The 7,054-nt window shown below is 50.5% G+C and overlaps 1 non-coding gene across 1 annotated transcript; it reads right to left on the bottom strand.

The window, feature by feature from the left end:
• Positions 1-1,771: 1,771 nt before the first annotated feature.
• LOC136588923 (U6 spliceosomal RNA) lies at positions 1,772-1,878 on the bottom strand. The gene has a single exon (XR_010787713.1). It is a non-coding gene; the product is annotated as a U6 spliceosomal RNA (small nuclear RNA).
• Between the last annotated feature and the right edge of the window lie 5,176 nt (positions 1,879-7,054).

Raw genomic sequence — 7,054 nt, 5'->3', positions numbered from 1 at the left:
GGGTACTAGAGCCTCCATGCCCGCCCGTATCACATCTTGTATCCAAGCTAGAGGCGGTACAACAGGGTACTAGAGCCTCCATGCCCGCCCGTATCACATCTTGTATCCAAGCTAGAGGCGGTACAACAGGGTACTAGAGCCTCCACCCACCCGCATCACATCTGGTATCCAAGCTAGTGGCAGTGGAACAGGGTACTAGAGCCTCCATGCCCGCCCGTATCACATCTTGTATCCAAGCTACAGGTGATACAACAGGGTACTAGAGCCTCCATGCCTGCCTTTATCACATCTTGTATCCAAGCTAGAGGCGGTACAACAGGATACTAGAGCCTCCATGCCCACCTGTATCACATCTTGTATCCAAGCTAGAGGCGGTACAACAGGGTACTAGAGCCTCCATGCCCGCCTGTATCACATCGTGTATCCAAGCTAGAGGCGGTACAACAGGGTACTGGAGCATCCATGCCCGCCCGTATCACATCTTGTATCCAAGCTAGAGGCGGCACAACAGGGTACTAGAGCCTCCATGCCCGCCTATATCACATCTTGTATCCAAGCTAGAGGCGGTACAGCAGGGTACTAGAGCCTCCATGCCCGCCTGTATCACATCTTGTATCCAAGCTAGAGGCGGTACAACAGGGTACTAGAGCCTCCATGCCTGTCTGTATCACATCTTGTATCCAAGCTAGAGGCGGTACAACAGGGTACTAGAGCCTCCATGCCCGCCCGTATCACATCTTGTATCAAAGCTAGAGGCGGTACAACAGGGTACTAGAGCCTCCATGCCCGCCCGTATCACATCTTGTATCCAAGCTAGAGGCGGTACAACAGGGTACTAAAGCCTCCATGCTCGCCTGTATCACATCTTGTATCTAAGCTAGAGGCGGTACAACAGGGTACTAGTGCCTCCATGCCTGTCTGTATCACATCTTGTATCCAAGCTAAAGGCAGTGCAACAGGGTACTAGAGCCTCCATGCCCACCCGTATCACATCTTGTATCCAAGCTAGAGGCGGTACAACAGGGTACTGGAGTCTTCGTACAAGGCATCAGTTTTCCGCAATAAGGGTGGTTTCACACAGGCAAGAAAATCGTGCGATTTTCGCCTGATGCGATAGTCAGTAAAAAAGCAGATTATGAAACCAACGGTTTCCTTCCCATCTGTGATGTTTTCACTGATGTGATGTTGAGAGAACAAAAAATAACGGCTGCTCTATCTTTCTGCGATGTGCGATTCTTTTTATCTCCCAGGTTTCGCTATGGAGCCGCTCCTTTTTATCGCCTCGCAATGCAACAAGATTGTGTTGCGATGCAATTTTGATAATGGAAAGTCCTATTCATTTTCGCAATAAAAAATTGTACATTTTTTATCGCGCAATTTTATTGTGGCCGTCAGCACTGCGATGGGAGATTATTCTAAAAAAAAAGCATTGCTGGCAACCAAATATTGCAGACACAAAATAGGGGGTCGCCCGTGTGAAAGTCGCCTAAATGATCCTTTTACTCCGATATTGTAATCACTCACTTATAACAACGTTACAATCACACAGACAAAAGTGTCATCCCACAACTTCTGGGGGGGGTTACACTGTACGTGGTTATGGCGCCTCGGGTACATTTGCTGTATGCCTGTAGTCACATGGCACAAAAAATACACCTTTTAGTGGTGGCACCGTGAGACAATTATTATTATTACTCCAAGTTAAAACCTATAAGGAGAAAAAAATGTTATGTTAGAATTTTTTTTTTAATTCTAATTGAAGAATCGGTGCAAAAATATGGAACGCCTCACGAATTTGCGTGTCATCCTTGCGCAGGGGCCATGCTAATCTTCTCTGTATCGTTCCAATTTTAGTATATGTGCTACCGAAGCAAGCACGATACTGCAGACAGCCCCGGCGGTATTTATGGTCCCGCGGGAGAGAAGTTCTTACATTGTGGAGAGATTACTTTTATAAATTAAAAATAATGTATCTTGCTGTGATATTTTACCTAATATGTCATGCCTGTAATAATAAAACCTGTTAATATAGTGTATTTTGGCCAAACTGAAGAGCATTTTATGACAATATTATATGCAAATGAGAACAAGCCGCAGTGCATGCTGGGAAGAATGCTGGTCTTGGAATACGGACCTTGCACCACAGAAGGCGCAGCTGGTGTGGAATGTACTGCGGATGACTGCAGCATTCTGCTTCCATCAGGAGAGCAGCTGCTCACTGCTGCACCACTGGCTGACGGTCACATTAGGACGTAATTGCCGGCTCACGCCTGCTGCTGCTGGACGTGGCGCTATAGCATTAGGGCTGGGCGTGCAGCAGTGCAGCGCCTTCTGCCCACCGGTCTGCCCTGGCCGGAGTACAGCGATGCGTGCCCTTACCTATCAGCTGACAAGTGTGCTCGGCCGCACACACAAGGGGGTCACAGGAATGTCCCACAACATTGTCACACTTCCGTGGCTGCCAGGTCAAATTTATCACCAAGATAACATGTATGGGACCATCTGGGAGACCAACTTCTACAACCTACAACTTTGCATGATCTAAAGGTTCAGTTACATAGCAAATATGGAGCAATATGCCACAGGATACCATACAGAACCTGTATGCCGCCATGCCCGCCAGTATCACATCTGGTCTACAAACTAGAGGCAGTGCAACAGGGTACTAGAGCCTCCATGCCCACCCGTATCACATCTGGTATCCAAGCTAGAGGCAGTGCAACAGGGTACTAGAGCCTCCATGCCCACCCGTATCACATCTTGTATCCAAGCTACAGGTGGTACAACAGGGTACTAGAGCCTCCATGCCTGTCTGTATCACATCTTGTATCCAAGCTAGAGGCAGTACAACAGGGTACTAGAGCCTCCATGCCCACCCGTATCACATCTGGTATCCAAGCTAGTGGCAGTGGAACAGGGTACTAGAGCCTTCATGCCCGCCCGTATCACATCTTGTATCCAAGCCACAGGTGATACAACAGGGTACTAGAGCCTCCATGCCTGCCTGTATCACATCTTGTATCCAAGCTAGACGCGGTACAACAGGATACTAGAGCCTCCATGCCCACCTGTATCACATCTTGTATCCAAGCTAGAGGCGGTACAACAGGGTACTAGAGCCTCCATGCCCGCCTGTATCACATCGTGTATCCAAGCTAGAGGCGGTACAACAGGGTACTGGAGCCTCCATGCCCGCTCGTATCACATCTTGTATCCAAGCTAGAGGCGGTACAACAGGGTACTAGAGCCTCCATGCCCGCCTATATCACATCTTGTATCCAAGCTAGAGGCGGTACAACAGGGTACTAGAGCCTCCATGCCCGCCTGTATCACATCTTGTATCCAAGCTAGAGGCGGTACAACAGGGTACTAGAGCCTCCATGCCTGTCTGTATCACATCTTGTATCCAAGCTAGAGGCAGTACAACAGGGTACTAGAGCCTCCATGCCCGCCCGTATCACATCTTGTATCCAAGGTAGAGGCGGTACAACAGGGTACTAGAGCCTCCATGCCCGCCCGTATCACATCTTGTATCCAAGCTAGAGGCGGTACAACAGGGTACTAGAGCCTCTATGCCCGCCTGTATCACATCTTGTATCCAAGCTAGAGGCGGTACAACAGGGTACTAGAGCCTCCATGCCCGCCCGTATCACATCTTGTATCCAAGCTAGAGGCGGTACAACAGGGTACTAGAGCCTCCATGCCTGTCTGTATCACATCTTGTATCCAAGCTAGAGGCAATACAACAGGGTACTAGAGCCTCCATGCCCGCCCGTATCACATCTTGTATCCAAGCTAGAGGCGGTACAACAGGGTACTGGAGCCTCCATGCCCGCCTGTATCACATCTTGTATCCAAGCTAGAGGCGGTACAACAGGGTACTAGAGCCTCCATGCCCGCCTGTATCACATCTTGTATCCTAGCTAGAGGCGGTACAACAGGGTACTAGAGCCTCCATGCCCGCCCGTATCACATCTTGTATCCAAGCTAGAGGCGGTACAACAGGGTACTAGAGCCTCCATGCCCGCCTGTATCACATCTTGTATCCAAGCTAGAGGTGGTACAACAGGGTACTAGAGCCTCCATGCCTGTCTGTATCACATCTTGTATCCAAGCTAGAGGCAGTACAACAGGGTACTAGAGCCTCCATGCCCGCCCGTATCACATCTTGTATCCAAGCTAGAGGCGGTACAACAGGGTACTAGAGCCTCCATGCCCGCCCGTATCACATCTTGTATCCAAGCTAGAGGTGGTACAACAGGGTACTAGAGCCTCCATGCCTGTCTGTATCACATCTTGTATCCAAGCTAGAGGCAGTACAACAGGGTACTAGAGCCTCCATGCCCGCCCGTATCACATCTTGTATCCAAGCTAGAGGCGGTACAACAGGGTACTAGAGCCTCCATGCCCGCCCGTATCACATCTTGTATCCAAGCTAGAGGCGGTACAACAGGGTACTAGAGCCTCCATGCCCGCCTGTATCACATCTTGTATCCAAGCTAGAGGTGGTAAAACAGGGTACTAGAGCCTCCATGCCTGTCTGTATCACATCTTGTATCCAAGCTAGAGGCAGTACAACAGGGTACTAGAGCCTCCATGCCCGCCCGTATCACATCTTGTATCCAAGCTAGAGGCGGTACAACAGGGTACTAGAGCCTCCATGCCCGCCCGTATCACATCTTGTATCAAAGCTAGAGGCGGTACAACAGGGTACTAGAGCCTCCATGCCCGCCCGTATCACATCTTGTATCCAAGCTAGAGGCGGTACAACAGGGTACTAGAGCCTCCATGCCCGCCCGTATCACATCTTGTATCCAAGCTAGAGGCGGTACAACAGGGAACTAGAGCCTTCATGCCTGTCTGTATCACATCTTGTATCCAAGCTAGAAGCAATACAACAGGGTACTAGAGCCTCCATGCCCGCCCGTATCACATCTTGTATCCAAGCTAGAGGCGGTACAACAGGGTACTGGAGCCTCCATGCCCGCCTGTATCACATCTTGTATCCAAGCTAGAGGCGGTACAACAGGGTACTAGAGCCTCCATGCCCGCCTGTATCACATCTTGTATCCTAGCTAGAGGCGGTACAACAGGGTACTAGAGCCTCCATGCCCGCCCGTATCACATCTTGTATCCAAGCTAGAGGCGGTACAACAGGGTACTAGAGCCTCCATGCCCGCCTGTATCACATCTTGTATCCAAGCTAGAGGCGGTACAACAGGGTACTAGAGCCTCCATGCCTGTCTGTATCACATCTTGTATCCAAGCTAGAGGCGGTACAATAGGGTACTAGAGCCTCCATGCCTGTCTGTATCACATCTTGTATCCAAGCTAGAGGCAGTACAACAGGGTACTAGAGCCTCCATGCCCGCCCGTATCACATCTTGTATCCAAGCTAGAGGCGGTACAACAGGGTACTAGAGCCTCCATGCCCGCCCGTATCACATCTTGTATCCAAGCTAGAGGCAGTACAACAGGATACTAGAGCCTCCATGCCCGCCGGTATCACATCTTGTATCCAAGCTAGAGGCAGTACAACAGGATACTAGAGCCTCCATGCCCAACCGTATCACATCTTGTATCTAAGCTAGAGGCGGTACAACAGGGTACTAGAGCCTCCATGCCCGCCTGTATCACATCTTGTATCCAAGCTAGATGCGTTACAACAGGGTACTAGAGCCTCCATGCCCGCCCGTATCACATCTTGTATCTAAGCTAGAGGCGGTACAACAGGGTACTAGAGCCTCTATGCCCGCCTGTATCACATCTTGTATCCAAGCTAGATGCGTTACAACAGGGTACTGGAGCCTCCATGCCCGCCCGTATCACATCTTGTATCCAAGCTAGAGGCGGTACAACAGGGTACTAGAGCCTCCATGCCCACCCGTATCACATCTTGTATCCAAGCTACAGGTGGTACAACAGGGTACTAGAGCCTCCATACCTGTCTGTATCACATCTTGTATCCAAGCTAGAAGCAGTACAACAGGGTACTAGAGCCTCCATGCCCACCCGTATCACATCTGGTATCCAAGCTAGTGGCAGTGGAACAGGGTACTAGAGCCTCCATGCCCGCCCGTATCACATCTTGTATCCAAGCTACAGGTGATACAACAGGGTACTAGAGCCTCCATGCCTGCCTTTATCACATCTTGTATCCAAGCTAGAGGCGGTACAACAGGATACTAGAGCCTCCATGCCCACCTGTATCACATCTTGTATCCAAGCTAGAGGCGGTACAACAGGGTACTAGAGCCTCCATGCCCGCCTGTATCACATCGTGTATCCAAGCTAGAGGCGGTACAACAGGGTACTGGAGCCTCCATGCCCGCTCGTATCACATCTTGTATCCAAGCTAGAGGCGGTACAACAGGGTACTGGAGCCTCCATGCCCGCCTATATCACATCTTGTATCCAAGCTAGAGGCGGTACAACAGGGTACTAGAGCCTCCATGCCCGCCTGTATCACATCTTGTATCCAAGCTAGAGGCGGTACAACAGGGTACTAGAGCCTCCATGCCTGTCTGTATCACATCTTGTATCCAAGCTAGAGGCAGTACAACAGGGTACTAGAGCCTCTATGCCCGCCCGTATCACATCTTGTATCCAAGGTAGAGGCGGTACAACAGGGTACTAGAGCCTCCATGCCCGCCCGTATCACATCTTGTATCCAAGCTAGAGGCGGTACAACAGGGTACTAGAGCCTCTATGCCCGCCTGTATCACATCTTGTATCCAAGCTAGAGGCGGTACAACAGGGTACTAGAGCCTCCATGCCCGCCCGTATCACATCTTGTATCCAAGCTAGAGGCGGTACAACAGGGTACTAGAGCCTCCATGCCTGTCTGTATCACATCTTGTATCCAAGCTAGAGGCAATACAACAGGGTACTAGAGCCTCCATGCCCGCCCGTATCACATCTTGTATCCAAGCTAGAGGCGGTACAACAGGGTACTGGAGCCTCCATGCCCGCCTGTATCACATCTTGTATCCAAGCTAGAGGCGGTACAACAGGGTACTAGAGCCTCCATGCCCGCCTGTATCACATCTTGTAT

Source organism: Eleutherodactylus coqui, chromosome 13 (assembly GCF_035609145.1).
Source record: "Eleutherodactylus coqui strain aEleCoq1 chromosome 13, aEleCoq1.hap1, whole genome shotgun sequence".
In the NCBI taxonomy this organism is placed as follows: Eukaryota; Metazoa; Chordata; class Amphibia; order Anura; family Eleutherodactylidae; genus Eleutherodactylus; species Eleutherodactylus coqui.
The sequence above is the reverse complement of the archived record's forward strand: the minus strand, read 5'-3'. Positions and strand labels throughout refer to the sequence as shown.